Source organism: Triturus cristatus, chromosome 1_2 (assembly GCF_964204655.1).
Source record: "Triturus cristatus chromosome 1_2, aTriCri1.1, whole genome shotgun sequence".
Lineage (NCBI taxonomy): Eukaryota > Metazoa > Chordata > Amphibia > Caudata > Salamandridae > Triturus > Triturus cristatus.
The window spans coordinates 850,797,443-850,815,229 of record NC_140580.1 but is presented as its reverse complement, the minus strand read 5'-3'; the positions used below and the strand labels follow the sequence as shown (position 1 = coordinate 850,815,229).

At 43.4% G+C, this 17,787-nt stretch overlaps 1 long non-coding RNA gene across 2 annotated transcripts in view; it reads right to left on the bottom strand.

The window, feature by feature from the left end:
- LOC146868146 (uncharacterized) overlaps positions 1 to 17,787 on the bottom strand; it is a 205,725-nt gene that overhangs the window by 164,034 nt on the left and 23,904 nt on the right. The window contains exon 3 of one of the 2 annotated variants that reach the window (XR_014962419.1): positions 3,943 to 4,016. The exons of the other annotated variant lie outside the window; for it this stretch is intronic. This is a non-coding gene — a long non-coding RNA (uncharacterized LOC146868146). The remainder of the gene's footprint in view (positions 1 to 3,942; positions 4,017 to 17,787) is intronic. 2 annotated transcript variants of the gene reach the window in all.

Sequence of the window (17,787 nt, the reverse complement as noted above, 5' to 3'; positions counted from 1 at the left end):
CTGGTCATGCTGTTTGGGCTGTGTAACGGCACCGTAGCCTTCCAGTTTTTCCTCAATGATGTTCTGAGAGACTTCTTGGACCACTTTGTTGTGGTATATATAGATGACATCTTAATCTATTCCCCCAACGAAGAAGAACATGTGGTTCATGTAGGACACGTTTTGCACGCGCTACAAGACCACCAACTGTTTTGTAAGATCATCAAATGTGAGTTTCACGTGACCACCGTGGAGTTTTTAGGGGTCATGCTTACTCCTTTGGGTCAAGTTATGGCTGAGAGAAAAGTCAAGGCAATCATCGAGTGGCCGCGCCTCAGAATGTGAAGGATATTCAGAGCTTTCTGGGGTTTGCCAATTTCTACAGGCGGTTCATCCGACAATTCTCCGACATGGTAGCCCCTCTCACCAGATTGACTCGGAAAAAGACCCCTTTTCTATGGTCGGAAGAAGCTCAGATGGCACTAGATCTCCTCAAGAAAGCTTTTACTTCAGCCCCTTTTCTCACCCATGCCAAGCCTGAAGTGCTGTCCATCGTAGAAGCAGGCGCTTCCGATGTGGCGGTAGGGGCGGTGCTGTCCCAAAGACACGAAACAACAGGACATCTTCACCCCATCGCATTCATGTCCAGGAAACTCAATCCCGCGGAGCAGAACTACACCATCGCTGAAAAGGAGCTGCTGGCCATAAGGGATGCGTTTCTGGAGTGGAGACACTAGTTGTTGGGGGCAACACATCAAGTGACGGTCTATTTGGATCATCGCAACCTCCAGTTTATGCGAGCCGCAAGACATCTCACTCCACAACAGCTCTGCTGGATGCTGTTCTTTGCCGAGTTTCACTTCATTGTCACATTTCGACCCGGCAAAGACAATGAGAAAGCAGATGCTCTTATGAGGCAAGAAAATCAATGCATCAACCTGTCACGACTGAGAGGGCAATCATAGAACCTACCAGAGTGTTATGTGTAATACAAACCGATGAGTTCCTACAGAAAACCAGACAAGAGATCCAATCCTTCACTTGGAGAAACTAGTTGAAGTTCCACCCTGAATGGCAGATGCGTCAAGGCCTTCCCATGAAAAACCAACAGTTGTTAGTCCCTACCGCCGACCTGAGGCGAACGGTGTTCTCCTGGTGTCACGACCTCCCGTGTGTAGGTCACGTTGGGGGAAAGAAAACCCTGGAGAAGGTGTTGCGACAGTTCTGGTGGCCGACAGTACGTCCAGATGTCCTTTTATGGGTAAAACGATGTTCCACGTGCGCTCAGATGAAAATAGACCACAGTCCAACTACGGGGCTTCTCCAGCCTTTGCCCACACCAGACACCCCGTAGTAACGGTTTTCCGTGGATTTCATCGTAGGGTTACCCAAGGACCAAGGGTGCACCGCGATTGTGGTCGTTGTGGACTATTTGTCTAAAATGGGGCATTTTATCACCTGCAAACAAGTCCCTTCTGCGGGTCTTTTGGCAAGACTGTTGTTAACCAACATGGTCCGACTCCATGGCCTACCCAAAGTAATCGTATCGGACAGAGGAGCCCAGTTCACTGCCCACTTCTGGAAAACCTGGTGTTCAGAATTTCAGATAGAATCCTCACTTTCCACGAGTTTTTACCTCCCCAAACAGATGGCCAAACAGAGAGACTTAACCAAACCATGAAACAGTTCCTCAGGTGTTACGTCAACAATAACACAGACGCGTGGGTAGAGTGGCTATGGGTAGCAGAAATAGCATACAATAGCACCAAACATGCTTCTACACAGCACACTCCTTTCTTTAGCATCTATGGTTTTCACCCTCGTTTCACCCCATTGATTCTTCCTAGTCAGAACAATAAAATCCCTGATTTACGTGAGAGACTGTCCCACATACGCACCGTCTTGTTGGAAACACGAGACAATTTGATCCATGTCAAAGAAAAGTACAAAGCCCAGGCGGACAAACACCGTAGACCAGGCCGCACATACAAAAGAGGGGAGTGGGTTTGGCTGTCAACAAAACACATAAGGTTTAAGTGAGAGAGCGTATTTAACCCCAAATATATAGGTCCTTACCGAGTGGTAAAACATATCAACCCAGTGGCAGTAAAGCTGAAACTGCCGGTGCATTTACACATCCACCCTGTCTTCCATGTTTCTCTGCTGAAACCTTCACACAGTCCGGTGAAGAAACTGCCCACGCCCATATGGGTGCAGCAAGATCGTGAATACGAAGTCAAGGGGATTGTGGATTCTAAGCTGGTAGGACGCAAACTATGGTATCTAGTTGCCTGGAAGGGTTACGGCCCAGAGGAAAACTCCTGGGAAAACGCAGAGGCGGTGCATGCTGCACATCTGGTGGCAGCGTTCCACAAACAGTATCCAGGCAAGCCTAAGGTCAGTCAGTGTCTTCCGGGAGGGGGATGTACTGTCAGGCCCTCACAGCCGGTTACACACTGACTGCTCATAGAAGAGTTAACCAGGGAGTCTCGACCCTTCTAGACTACAATTGCCGGCATGCCTAGCGCGAGCCACGCCCCACGTGACTCGGACGCTGGGCGAAAAAAACGGATATAACTCAAGCAGGAAGATCGGTCGCTGCCGATTATTCTCTGCGGCTGGCCGTCACTGGGATTTTCCTAGATTTCCGAAGATTCGTAGGCGCAGGGCGCCTTTCTCCATTGGGGATTGCCATGAGTACGTTCCAGTTGGGCCGTGTTCTTTGTGCCTTCCATACGCGCTGCGCTCGCTCCTCTGTTGGCGAGATCACTTCTTAGCGGTCTCTTGCAGAGGAACGCGCTAGCGCACTATAGGGGGTTTCGAATTTCTCACGCACCTCTGTTGGAGGAGACAGCTCTGTTCCCCCACTGTCTCGTTGCAGAGGAAGACCATATGAGATTTCCTTGGGCATTCTTCACCGTACTCCCTGTAGGAGAAATCCTCTTCAGGGAAGTACATTTCCTTCGCCCCTCAGTTGGTGTTTTTGTTGGCATACAATTACTGGGAGGCATACCGTGAGAGACCCTCTTAAGGGATATACATTTCTGAACGTTCTGCTTCTGAGCAACTAAGTATTGAGGGAATGTATGCAGCTTGAGCCGTCTCTTGTGAACGGATTACGTATTTTCTTTGAAATCTCGTGGTTATTGTTCACGCCAACGCTGCCCCGTTGTCAGCAGTTTACAAGTGGTGATTGTACCTCTGCTGTTCATTGTTTCACATTTAAATTGTTCGATATATTTCATTTCCTAGGAGAGAGCGAGACATATGGAGGTGTGCAGGGAGCTGCTGCACTGCAACTCATACAGATCCACATGTACACTGGTGTAGGTGGAGAGGAGTCTTCTCTCTCGTTTACTGTAGGGAGAGTTGTTACGTATATGCAGGATATGTATTCAGTGTGCATTCTCTCTTCCCACTAGTTTCATGCTGGAGGTTTTACAAATCACCCTCTTCTCTCTCCTGGCATCGCTACTTCACTTTCTTTATTTAAGGGTAGGGTGTCACAATCCTTGCAGTTGTTCACATGTTATGCCTTGTCTGATGGTACTGTTTGATGAGATAGCTGGGTATTGACTGTGTATTCTTGTGTCCTTCCCAGGTCTCCTTCCCTGCTGTCCCTACCCTTTCCTTCCCTCACTTGACTACCTCACCAGTCCGTGTTTATTTATTATTCAGGACTTGGGGCAGTCGAGAGGTGGACCCTTTTTGAGCATCAGCATAACACCGAGGATTCTGGAAGGTGGAACCTGACAGTGGTCATGTGAAAAGACAGGAGGCTTTCCCTTCACTCCTTTTGAGGATCAGACTATCAATGGAATGCAGATGCAGTGATTGCAAGAGGCATAGGAGGGGGGAAGGGGAAGCCTTCAATGCCCATCTTTCATTCTTCCTGAACAAATTAAAGAAAGCCATTTGCCAGAGCAGAGAGGAAGGCCGTGGCTGCAGAAGCCTCTCACTTACTTCTTTCACAGCTCCTCCTGTCCTTTTATGTCAGTTCCTGCAGAGGCTGTACACACCAGAATGCACAGCAGTACCTGTCAAGGATAGAAAACTGGGATGTAAATCAAACTTGTGATGGAAGTTGCTAGAACCACCCTTATAGAGCAAATTATTCAACTAGCGTTATAGCCTCCTGTAGCAGGCTATAATGGTCATTAAGGTCACGCTCCCAAGTTATTGGCCCTACTCTTCTATTCCAGCAAATTAAACTGGAGCTGGCCTTTAAAGGCCAGTATAGCCCAGTGTTACAAGCTATAAAGCTAGATAAAGTAGGAACATCTGAGCAGATGTTTTTTTGTTATTACTAATATTTTACAGAGGTATTATACAAACAGCTGCCTTACACAGGGCCTTCGTTGTGAGTTTGGCACATGGGTATTCAATAACAAATATGACTGATGTCTCGTCAACGTTATTACAAGTGCCATACACTACTTGTAGTAAGACTTACAGGATATCTGTTACATGCGTGATGGAGTGGCCTGTCCATCAAACACTAAATCGGACTCAAAGTCCTGAAAGTCAAGGATTAAGAAAGCTTGCCAGTTTTAGGCTTATGAAAATCCAATAAAAGTCCTTACCAAATGGTCCAACAGAGAGGATCCTTGATCTAGAACAGGGGTACTCACAAACTTTCTCTCGGGGGGCCAAATTTACAGTGTGGTTTGTGGCCGAGGGCCGCACCGGTGGGGGCGGGGTCAGTGGTGGAGGGGGGCGGGGCTAGAGCAACAAAAAAAACTGACCATGAGGTTGAACACAGACCCCTGCAGCGGACGCATTCGTCCACTGAGCCACCAGACCCAGCATACACACACACATATGTATACAGTTCATTGGGGATTTGTCCATCAGAAGAACCGCACTTGAACACAAGCTGCTTTTCCCCACAAGCTTTTATTAGGTATGGTTTGTCGCGCTTGCCTGTAATTACTCACACCTGACTGAGCCCGACGCGTTTCGATAACTCTCTTCCTCAGAGGCTCACACAGTCAGTAGTATGCGAATGAAAGTTCTCCGAGTCCTTGTTTGGCAGTATATCGTACGCAACGTGCTGTCTCATATAGAGCAGCCCATTTGGGCATACGACATACTGCCAAACAGGTACTCTCTCTCTCCCAGTCTCCCTCTCTCTCTCTGTCTCCCTCTGTCTGTGTCCCTTTGTCTCCCTCCCTCTCTGTCTCCCTCCCTCCCTCCCTGTCTCCCTCCCTCCCTCTCTGTCTCCCTCCCTCTCTGTCTCCCCCTCTCTCTGTCTCCCCCTCTCTCTGTCTCCCCCTCCCTCTGTCTCCCCCTCCCTCTTCCTCCCTCTGTCTCCCTCCCTTTGTCTCCCTCTGTCTCCCTCCCTTTGTCTCCCTCTCTCTCCCTGTCTCCCTCTCTCTCTCTCTGTCTCCCTCTCTCTCTCCCTGTCTCCCTCTTTCTGTCTCCCTCGGTCTCCCTCTGTGTCCCTGTCTCCCTCCCCCTCTGTCTCCCTCCCTCTCTGTCTCCCTCCCTCTCTGTCTCTCTCTGTCTCCCTCCCTCTCGCTGTCTCCCTCCCTCTCTCTCCCTCTGTTCCCTCTCTCTGTCTCCCCCCTCTGTCTCGCTCCCTGTCTCCCTCCCTCCCTCTCCATCTCCCTCCGTCTTCTACGTCTCTCTGCCTCTCTCTCCCTCGGTCTCTCGCTCCTTCTCTCTGCCGCTCTCTGTCTGAGAACTCATTGTCCTTGTGACGAAAATTAAACATGCACCCATTCTAAAACCCGCCAAGTTCTACAGGCCATGCTGACCTGTCAGTGGTAACTGGTTGAAGATTAGATTCTGTGTGCTGATTTTTGGCGTCATCGGTGATCTTTGGCAGTTGCCAGCCCACAAATACAAGCCCCCTGAATATGGGCCACACGTACTTTAAAAATATTTTACTGTCATTTATTTTTGTAAAATGGAAAACAAGCACAGTCCAGCAACATCAGTGGACAATTAAACTATGCTTCATTTCTCATGTTTATTCACATCTTTGCTTGGAGCAGTATGTGGCAAGAAGGAATATCTATTTACAATCATTTAACCACCACTTCAAAGCAAACAAATCAAGGGGGCTTTTTAACGCGGCAGTTAGAAAGTTTCTCCTTCTCATGCTCTTGCCCAAAACAAGATATATTATATACCTACCAACAGATGTATGTCAAGTTTGTTTCTTAATGGAAGCTGCAGTAGGATGACCTTTTGCGGGTGAGCTTGCGAGCAGGCGCGCAACACCAACTGGACTCAAAGGGCTTCAGCCCCCCCTGTGTGTGGCAGCTCGGGATGAGACAGCTTCCCGGGCCACACACAGCCGCACCCGAGCACTTCACAGGTCTTTAAAAGACCTTTTGCATGTTAATGAGGCCTCGCTGTTGTTTCACCACTTCTAAGAGCCCCTGCAGCTTCACTCTGCCTATTGCTTAAAGATTCAGCCCCCCCCCCCGAAATCAGCTCTATTCTGCCTATAGCTTAAAGATTCCCCCCCCCCCCCCGGAAATTTTTCTTAGCCCCCCCCCCCCGCCGAAATTTGGCTCTAGTTGCGCCTCTGCTTGCGGGGCACTGGTTTTGCGCATGCTTCTTTCATCCTTTACCCAGTGAATGTGGCCCCCGAGGAATCACAACAGGCGGAATTGCAGTTGATTCCCAACTGTCTGTTGTTTTACACGAGGGCCGCATGGAAAGGGCTGGCGGGCCGCAACTGGCCCGCGGGCCGTACTTTGAGTACCGCTGATCTAGAACAATGTGTTCTCTTCTGCAGCCTCAATGAGTTTTAAAGACATGAAACATCATCTCTGAAAAATATATTTAGCATTATTTAAAACAAATATATTATAAATTGGGCCCCCGGTTCTATGATATTTATTTTTTAATATTTACGTCTGTATTTAGCCATATTTATGTTTGGCAAGTTTATTGGTATTTATCAATTTTTATTTTATGTTTTGAGTATAAATGGAGTCGTAAAATGGTATACATCCACATTTGTTTAACTGATAAACATGCGCTCATACTTTGATGCCTGTCGTGTTTCAGCAAACTAAGCAGCCAAATATCGCAAAACACTACACCGACAGGTAAATATTAGTATTACATACAAATATATGTTAACATATGCCTGTGTTTAAAGGAATCTCATCCTGTTTTGAAATACCCATGGTGTCTATCCGCTTAGCAGTTGGTCTGGAATTCATAAAGGACAACAAGAAGAGTCTCTCAGAAGAAGCACAATTTTCTGTATTTTTCCAGTTTTTAAATAAATAGACAGGAAATAGATTGTTTTCCGTCTGTATTTATCGGTAAAAATCAGAAAAAAATGGAAAACTGCGAGCCTCAATTATAAACAGAGAATAGTATAAACAATACAGTAGTGCTTCATTTGTAAAATAATGAGTGCAGGTACCCAAAACTCTGCTCAGAAGAGCCAATGTCATAGCACCGAATATGCTGCATAGTCTTCAATCCATCTCAGGCCTCTTTAATCCATTGCCTAACAAGTCTGCCACTTTATCTCACTCTGCAGGTTGCCACTTTCTCCTTTTGTGTCAGTTGTTTCTATTTTCCTCTTCCCCTTTCTTTCCCCCTTATGTGCATTTCCTTCTCTTGTTTTCGGGAAATGTCAAATGAGGAAAAATAAGTCCCCAAAAATTAGTGTGGCCGGGTTCCCGTCTCAAGTTAAGCACTGCAATACACTCATAAGAAAAATGGGCACACCCTGCAACCTCCTTGAATTCCACAACTTAACCCTTCAGCTCCCCACAATCAAGAGACTGACAGAAGCAAATTAGGCTGATTCTTACTGAAGAACATACACTTTTAGCTTTAGCGATCCAAAGCAGAGGTGTAGAATAATATCATAACACCACAATTACCATAAGTACCAACTGGCATGGTTCAAAGCTGTCCAACAATCACAGACTCTCTTTGCTTTGTTCGGTCCCCCTCTTTGTCAACTGCTTGACATGCTTTGAAAGTAGTGAAGCTCGAGCAAAGCTAATGCCAAACACAGTACGCTTCAATAATATAGCAAATGCATACATGGGGAGAAAAGGCATCCACTGTATGTGCTGTATGAAGATGTAGCTAGCAGAGCGCTGGAGTCGATTACACTTTTCATAATTTGACAGGATATTGAGTAAACTTCGCAAAGACTATTTTAACATTTTTTGAGCAATTAGTGCATTTTAAAGAACATTAGCCAGTAAGATTGGCCATACTAAATACAATACAAATACTATTTGAAAGGGGTTTACTGGTTTATAGTCAATGACTTTTGAGCAAATGTTGCGGCGAATAGTACATTTTAATGGAAGGATTTAAAGACCATTTCTTGGCAGGTTTACGGGGGATCTGCCACTAGGTTTACAGGCAAAATGTGGCAAATATGTAGTTTATATCACACTAATCCATTAACACTGATTAAAATTGAAGAAGCAATTGTAGCTAAACACCAAAAAATTATCAGTCAATGCAAATGTGTTGCTTACCATCCACAAGTTGCCTTGTCCGAGAACTTCACTTGATCAACAATGTAATATTAATAAACCTACAGGGTTTCAAAATGCATAGAGCAAAGTGTCAAGTGCAAAAAGTGGAAACATGGTTCGTGGCACATTTCTGCCAGATATCCTGCCTTTATCAAAGGGATTGTGCAACCAAACGTTTCAGGGGAGGGGGTTTAAATAATGAAAGCAACACAATTATATTAAATCATGGGGAGTTGTCTAGACATGATTGGAATAATGTTACTTTAAGTATTACCTACTTATTACACATAATCCAGACAGTGAAAATATATGCAGATGATTTCAGATGCTATTGTACATCTTTAAAAATCCACTTTTTTAATCTAACCCCATAATCCAAAAACCTGGCTGTAGCAAAACCCAACATGAACTTTTCACTTCTGGATTCACAAATAAAGGGTCAAAATATCAGACTTGTGGAGGTATGAAGAAAGGAAATAATATATTTATGCCTGCTTAATAGCCATACTTTGTCATCCACATAATCATTTAAGGACTGATAAACAGTCATTGTTAGGGTAGTAAACAATCCCGCTTCAGTATTGAGATCTCCAGGTATCTTTTACATGGCTTTAAAATTATCCTATGCTCCATGCGATATAGACGTATTTCCCTGTGGCCCACAAAATCTCATCTTAGTTCCTTGTATAGTTCTAACATTTTAGAGAATGGGTCACTACTTCGTTCATCTGCAAATTACATGTCAACAGGATAATTTACATCTGTGGTATTAATTGCATGCACATGCTTCAAAATTCTGATATTCATAATCCTGATGGCACTACTGATGTAAAAGCGGTTGCAAGGTCAGATTAAAGCATATGTCCCATAATCAGTTTGAAAATTAATTTAACATGAGTTCATATTTTGTATTTCCTCAAATGGTATTACATCTCTTAATGCACAGTTAGCAGATATGTATGCCACATGTAGTACACCATGGGCTTCATATACAGCCAGTTCCTTTCTATTGTTTACTAAAATAACTCTGAATAACAATATCCCTGATAGAGTCAAGCTTTCATGAGTAATCAATGGATTTTTTGATAGAATGCTTGCTTAAAATGTTTTTCTGTGTTTTATAATCATTAGTACATTTATCGATAAATCTATGTTGTCCTTCCTTTCAATTCTGTATCTTTTTAGATACCAAAAGTGTCCCCTCTCAAAGATAAAGCCTGTTATTTAGCGTTGTGTGTTTAGCACAATAGCTACTGGCTATAAATCTTTCCTCTAGTTTGGCAGTTTCATTGCTAAAATGTGATCTTCTAGAACAATTATGTCTAGCTCAGACCATGTCGAGCTCAGACCATTTCCCTATATGGTATTTTTGCAGTCAGTCTGGGGGAGAAGTACGAGCATGCAACACTGAATTAGTAAAAGTAAGGTCCAAAATAATTTGGTAAACAGCTGTCCAGTTCCCAAAAATAACAGTTAGTCAAAGACTTAACTTTCTCAAGCTATATTATATGTAAAAAGTTGATTGAATAACTTATTATTGAGACGTCTGATGTTTTATCCTAGATCATTAACCGCCTCCACACCAAATAAGGATGAGGTCATCAATGTAATTGAATCTTAAAATAATATTGTTCTGCTACTTCTCAAAGATATATCTGGAGGCTGATTTGACAAAATAAAAACCACTTTAGTCTGTGTAGCGGTGAGCCTTAATTTTCCCCAATATGCACTCTGGCTTCCAGGCCACAAACAACTTGATAATCCAACCTTGATTACCTGCCAATGGAAAATCATGTGCTTCCTTTAATACCTGATTTATAATTTCCATAGTAGGAAAATATAGACATTTGTCAAATCATGGTATTTGATTTTCCATTCTATGTCTGCCATCCTTGACAGCCCAATTAATCATTTCCTCATCTAAACATATTTTTCTTAATACTCTCTCAAATGGATAACATAATGATTTTCTTCTTTAGGAATTATTGAAAGATGGTCCGTTCCTTCTCATCACTGTCATACTTTGTAGGAGGCATTGAGCCAGCTTTGTGATTTTGTTTCCCCAGTCTGTGGGATATTACAAAATGATAGTCTAAGAAAAATAAGCACCTCATCTGTCTAGCTGTTAACACTTTTGCTGGTCTTAAGAACAACAAATTACAGTATTCTGTAAAACCCCATGACTGGAACTTGTGTTTCAAACAAATAGTGTCTTCAATCTGTAACAGCTACATTAATCGCAAATAACTCTTTTTCAGCAATAGTATAACTCCTACCAGCATCAGTCAATTTTTTGGATAAATAAGCTGCTGAATGTAAATGGCCTGTATCTGGATGTCTCTGAGATAATACTGCTCCTAAAGCTACATCTGGTGCATTAGCCTCAACATCGAAAGACCGACAAGTGTCAGGATGTCTAAGTATCAAGCCGGAAGTATGTCTGCTTTTTAATTCCTGGAATGCTTCTTCTGACTCCTGATTCCACTTAAATGGCACTCCTTTCTTCAACAGCTTATTAATGGGTGATAGGGTCTGAGAAAAATTATTTATAAAACATCTGTAAATGTTTGCAAAGCCTAAGAAACGCTGAATGTCTTTCACTGTCTTTGCAATAGGCCAGTCAATGATTGCCTGAGTCTTTTGCTATCCATTTTCAGCATTCTGGAGAAATCATAAATCCTAAAAATTCCACAGGAGAAACATGAAACTCACTCTTTTCAGTATTTTCATACAAATGATTTTCCCACATCTATTGTAAAACTCTGCACACATAATGAGTTTGTTGTTGTCTATCTTTAGAGAATATAGGAATATCATCAATGTAAACAATGACAACATATATCAATACATTCTCTGAGGATGTCATTATTAAAAAAACTGAAATGTTGTGGGTTCACTGCACAGACTAAATGGCATAACCTGATATTCATAAAGCCCAAATTTAGTAGGAACTGGAGGTCTCCCACTCATCTTCCTCATAAACTCTTACCAAATGATAAGCACCTCTAAGGTCGAGCTTCGTAAAAATCTTAGGATCCTTGATCTGATCTAACATTACCAAGATCAAAGGAAGCGGGGAAGAATTTTTAATGGTAACTTTGTTTAGGGCACGATCATCAATACAAATATGAAGATCTCTGTCATTTTCATCACGAAAATAGAGGTGAAGATACAGGAGACTGTGCATGTCTCATGAAATTATTTGCCAGATATTTATCAATCTATTGTTTCAAATGTTCAGTCTCCTTATCTGTTACTGTGTATATTCTTCTGCAAAGCAATTTGGCCCCAGGCTCAAGATCAATTGTATAATCATTCTCTCTGTGAAGATGCAACTGCTCAGCTTGCTGTTTACTAAAACCATCTAAAATTGATGATATTCTTTAGGAATCTCTTCTTCAGCTTTTTCTACAGACACCATAGCAGCCATTTGTAAATGAGTACTAATGTTTTCTTGCACCAAATCTAAACTTTGATCACATATATTTCTGCAATTTCATGACTGAAATTTTATTGCACCTTGCTCCCAGTTAATCCTGGGGTTGTGTTTGACTAACGATGGGATTCCTAAAATAATTGTGAATTGGGAAGAATCAATTATGTCAAAGGAAAAGTATTCCTTGTGGTTATCCTGACTAGTAACTAGAAATAAAGCAGTGGAATAAATGATTAATCCTGATTTCAACTCTGCACCATCTACTGCTCTGACTTATTATGGACAGTGCTTATTGATCATAAAGCATTTCAATTTCTTAACCAATTTCCAATCTGTAAAAATTCAAATCGCCCCCTGAATCAATGACTGTGGTAATATGTGAAAAATGGTCCTTTCCTTCAATAAAAAGTTTAAACAAATGTGCTGTACCTGACTGTAATGTGTTCAAAATGCTTTGAGAGGAGTCTATTAAAACATTGTTCAACAGATCCCTCCTCAATTCTATTAAGCATTTTAGTTTTCCGAATACTTTTTCACTTATTTCTTATTACATTGTTTATCATAAGGTTGATCAGAACTACAATATTAACACAACCCTCGCTCCCTTATTTTCTGCTTGTATTCCTTTGTTATGGGTGGATGTACTGTGCCAAACTGGATGGACTCAAGATGGGGAAGGGTGGTTCTAACAGTCTCAAAACTTCTCTCAAATACGCCTGTTCTTAATTCTGGTTTTTTTTCCGAATCATCTATCTGTTAACATATTATCAGTTCCTATAATTAAGTCAATTAGCTCCTCTACACTTTTCAAGAGGACTGGATTCAGAGACAAGATGTCTTTTAATTCATCATTCAGACCCTTATACAAATTGGTATTGGTATCAAATTCTGCACGTCTTGCACACTGTAACAAATGTCTTTTGCCTTGCCAAATCTCTAGTAACTCATGATAAGTCCCTTGGGTCAATGTCCTTCTACCAAAGACCCTTCTTAAGTCTTTCTTAAAGGCTTCATGGTCAATTAATAACTGACTGTTTCTATCAATGTCATTGAATAGGCAGGCTACTGCGTCCCATAATATATACGATAATATGAACACAGCTTTTGACCCTGGGTTGGAAATGAACTGGTTTTAGACAAAAAAGTAACCCACATTGATTTAAGTAAAGTCCTAGCTTTTGTCAATCACCACTATACCTTTCTGGTAGAGTTAATGGTGTGAGTATTGTAACTATTATGTAAAATTTCTGATCAAAAGTACTCCCTGTACTCATTTCATTTTCTGACTTTTGACCCAATGCAGAGGGCCCACGGCTACTTATTTCGTAAATTTGATGTGACATATTTAATACTTGATTTAGCAACTGATTCTCACTATGGCTTTCTTTATCTCTTTTGGTAAACCTCCGATGGCCTTTCCAATATCATGTAAGGAAAAAGTGGAGGTACTGATGGTACCCGAGCAGATAGGCAAATGTGGGCTACTTAAACTGTTGTAGTTCACGGAATTCATTACAAATCTGCAGAGGTGCCATGGAGATAATCCTATTCACCTCCGCAGAGAGACCATAATCTCTAACTCTAATTGTAACAAAAATCACAGCAGCCCATACAGAGGGGAAAAGGAATAGGGCAAGAGAGAGAATACACTAATGCGCTGGATTCAAGCAAGCCTGGCTGAAGACGGCTGAAATGCCAGAAACCGGTCCTAGGAAGCTTGTTTCCGGTCCAGGGAAGACATGGCTTGGCAGTTCGGGCTGGACTGTTCCCATGAGGCACAGGGTCAGACTGATTTGCATATGGCCATGTCTGAACTGGGGTGGCAGAGTGGGCTAAAGAACGGTGATGGATTAAACCCAGATCAGTTGACTGGAGGTGAGTGCTTGCAATGTTCAACACTCCGTCCATCATTTCCTTTGGTTTTTGCTTTGTTCGCCACAAGTTGGCAGGGTATGCTCAGACGTGAGTCCCTTGCTCACTTTGCCACTGGATTCCAGCAAGCCTGGCTGAAGACTGCTGAAATGCCACAAACCGGTCCTAGGAAGCTTGTTTCCGGTCCAGGGAAGACATGGCTTGGCAGTTCGGGCTGGACTGTTCCCATGAGGCACAGGGTCAGACTGATTTGCATATGGCCATGTCTGAACTGGGGTGGCAGAGTGGGCTAAAGAACGGTGATGGATTAAACCCAGATCAGTTGACTGGGGGTGAGTGCTTGCAATGTTCAACACTCCGCCCATCATTTCCTTTGGTTTTTGCTTTGTTCGCCATAAGTTGGCAGGGTATGCTCAGACGTGAGTCCCTTGCTCACTTTGCCACTGGATTCCAGCAAGCCTGGCTGAAGACGGCTGAAATGCCAGAAACCGGTCCTAGGAAGCTTGTTTCCGGTTCAGGGAAGACATGGCTTGGCAGTTCGGGCTGGACTGTTCCCATGAGGCACAGGGTCAGACTGATTTGCATATGGCCATGTCTGAACTGGGGTGGCAGAGTGGGCTAAAGAACGGTGATGGATTAAACCCAGATCAGTTGACTGGGGGTGAGTGCTTGCAATGTTCAACACTCCGTCCATCATTTCCTTTGGTTTTTGCATAAGTCAGAATTCCACATGACAATCAAAACCGGTCCTTCTAATTCGATTTCAGTTAAGGATTGCAAAGTTGGAGGAGTCAAAGTCCTGGATGGTAAGGATGGCTTAAAACATATGAAGCTGTTTTTCAGAATAGTTAGGGCAAAATTAAAAATTTCAAGCATTTATCCACCTAAACAAAATGTGTTACAAGTTAAACACAAATTGCATAAAGTTTCATACACAAAGTGAGGAATAGATTGACAACCATGTTATGTGACATGCAAACAAGGAGTAATTGAGCCTGTGGATGCCAAGCTTTGACTTTCAACTATTTTATTGCCACATAAAAAGTCAGGTAAATTAAAAATGTGTGCAGACTTAAGGAGTCTAAATGACGCTATAAGGGTGAAACGCTTTCTACTACCTAGAAGAGAAGATTTAATAAAATGGGTTTGAAGTTCAAGTTGATGTTCTAAGTTTGATCTAAGGTCAGCGTATCACAAGATAGTGCTAGGTCTAGAACTATGCCCTGTGACTGCCTTTGTTATGCCTAACAGGGTATTCCAATTTTGTAGAATGCCATTGGCCTGGTGTTGGCCATCTTTCAAAAACATATGACAAAAATGTTCCAAAGTTTCCCATCAGTTCAAAATTTGAACAAGAGCATGAAAAAGTAGTTGAGTAGGTACTAAAAGTTCTAGAAAAGAATTGTGTTACATTAAGGAATGATAAGTGTGTATTCAAGACTAAGGAAATAGAGTATCCTGGGCATGTTCTATCTGAGGAGGGGTGAAGCTCAAACACGGTTGGATTCAAAGCATTGTGGGAACTCCAGCATCAATGGTTGCTCTCATTCTTAGGGCTGTGAATTTTATACCAAATACATTTGGTCTTATCGCAATACACCTCATGTATTTTGTGCCTTTTTGGGAAGGTGAAGATTAGCAGTGATGGAGAGACTGCTAGTGAATTATAGAGGAATGCCAAGGAGAAATCGGATATGGTAAGCAAGAATCATATGGACAGTGAGAAGAAACATTTTGGTCATAGACTGAGAACTGGAGATTCGGTTACAATTAATAATCCAGTGTTGGTGAAGAAGAGATTATCTGAATTTGTAACATTGAGCAAGTGAGTGGAACATGGTAAAGTTGACAGATGGTTGTTGGTGGCATGTTTCAAGTGTTGATTTTACTTATATGGCCATAAATGTCATTGTGTATGAGAATTGTAATTATGCACATGATAATGTAAGTATAGTTGATCAGAGACATTATTTAGATTGTTCAAAGAGGGCGACAAGAATTATTGTGAGGAAAAAAGTAAGACGCAGCCATTGTGTTACAAGAAGACCTAGACGACACAATCATTTTCTTGGTTAATTATTTATGAAGTTTTCTCTATATTAATTCTCTATCAACTCATTGTCTCACATTATTCATTTATTGTTAACATCTGATTCGGTTAATTTTATCAGTTAAGAGTTTGTTTCAAGTTTTGTGTAAGAGATGAGGTATGGTGATGCCTAAGAATTCCATGCTTGGTATATGTACGCATAGTGAAAATTCCAGTGCAGTCACATTTCAGTGTTGTCAGTTGCCCCTGCTGTGATGAGAGTACTTCATGCGTGTGCGCCAAAAAACACCTTTCCTTTTTATTACCAAGAATCTTGGTGCTGGCAAACAATACACCTGTTTTACTATGTAGACTCATTTGGGTATTGTAGGAAAGTGCCCCTTTTTGCATGGATGGTTACCCCCTAACATTTTACCAGATACCTGATGCCAACTTGACTGAGTGTGCCCTGGAACCCTGCCAACCAGGTTCCCAGAGCCTGTGTTCTTTCCCAAAACTGTACCTTTGACTCCACAATTGGCATACCTCTGGGCCACATGCAAGTCCCTTGTAAAATGTACCCATGGTACCAAGGGCCTTGTGACCAGAGAAGTCCCCTAAGGACTGGAGCATGTATTATGTCACCCTCAGGGACCCCTCACCTGAACACCAACACACTGCCACTGCATGCTGCGTGTTCTGGTGCCGACCAAACTGAAGAGTCGACAAGGCACCCATCCCTGGGTGCCATGCCCACCAACACTGCCTGTGGCATGGGTAAGTCACCCCTCCAGCTGGCCTTACAGACCTAAGGGCAGGGTGCACCATACCACCGGTGAGGGCATAGCTGCATGAGCAATATGCTCCTACAGTGTCTGTGCCATTCACAGTCATTGTAAGTGCAGTGAAGCTATTTTCAGTATAAAGGCCAGGAGTTGTTAATACGAACTCCACAGCTCCAGAATGGCTTGACTGAAAACTGGGAAGAGTGGTACCCAACTTCTCAGCACATTAAACCCACACTGATGCCAGTGTGGGATTTAATGTGAAAGGCACTCGAAGGCATCTTAGAGATGCCCCCTGAAAAACGACCAGCCCTGGTGTGGTTCCTGACTGGCTACCAATCATCTGCAACCAGCAGACAGATTTCTGGATCCCTGTGGAGACAGCCTCTGCTCTCTGGGGCCTGAAACAAAGCCTATTCTGAGCTGAGGTGTCATGCCTCCTCCCCCAGGATGGACAGGTTCCACGAAGGGGAAGCTTCAAAGGCCTGCTGTCTTTGTTAGCTACCCCATCCTTTTACTGCTATCAGCAACTGGTCCCCGTCGGATCTGACCGCCACTTTGCCAGGAGAATCGGTGAGAAAACCTAGCCAGGAAGGGAGGTAGGCCCACCTTTACCAACCCTACCCCTCAGGTGGGGTAGGCAAAGTGAAACACACATCTCAGTCCCCTCCATCTTGAAGAGGAGGGGACTCACCCAATCAGGAAGCGGCCCATGCCCCTCTCCCACTGCAGGGTGGCATAATAGGGGTTGAAGACTTCCAAGGAAAGGGACCCATTGGTCCCGACCTGCACACCCCAGTAACGCCCCATAATCTAGTATTTAGGGGCACCCCTGAACCTTGCCTCTTCAGATTCGATGACCTAAGAAGGACAGAAGAGCCATGTAGCAGTGGAGAAGAGGACGAGAACTGACTTGTCCCCAGCCCTACCGGCCTCTCTCCTAATCCAGCGAACCTGCTTCCAGAAATCGTTGTGCCTGCAACCAACAACCTCAAGGACCCCAGAGGACCTGTGCTGTCTTCGGCAAAGAGTTCAGTCTCCCGTGGACACCTGATTTGTCCAGCAAAGAAACCAGCACCAGTCACCGGATCCAGACGGGTCAGCGACACTGCATCACTCTGTACCCGACACCCACGGCCAGAGTTCGAGTGAACCACTTACACTGGATGTCGCCCCAGCAATCCTGACCTCATCTGCGCCGGTGGCAGA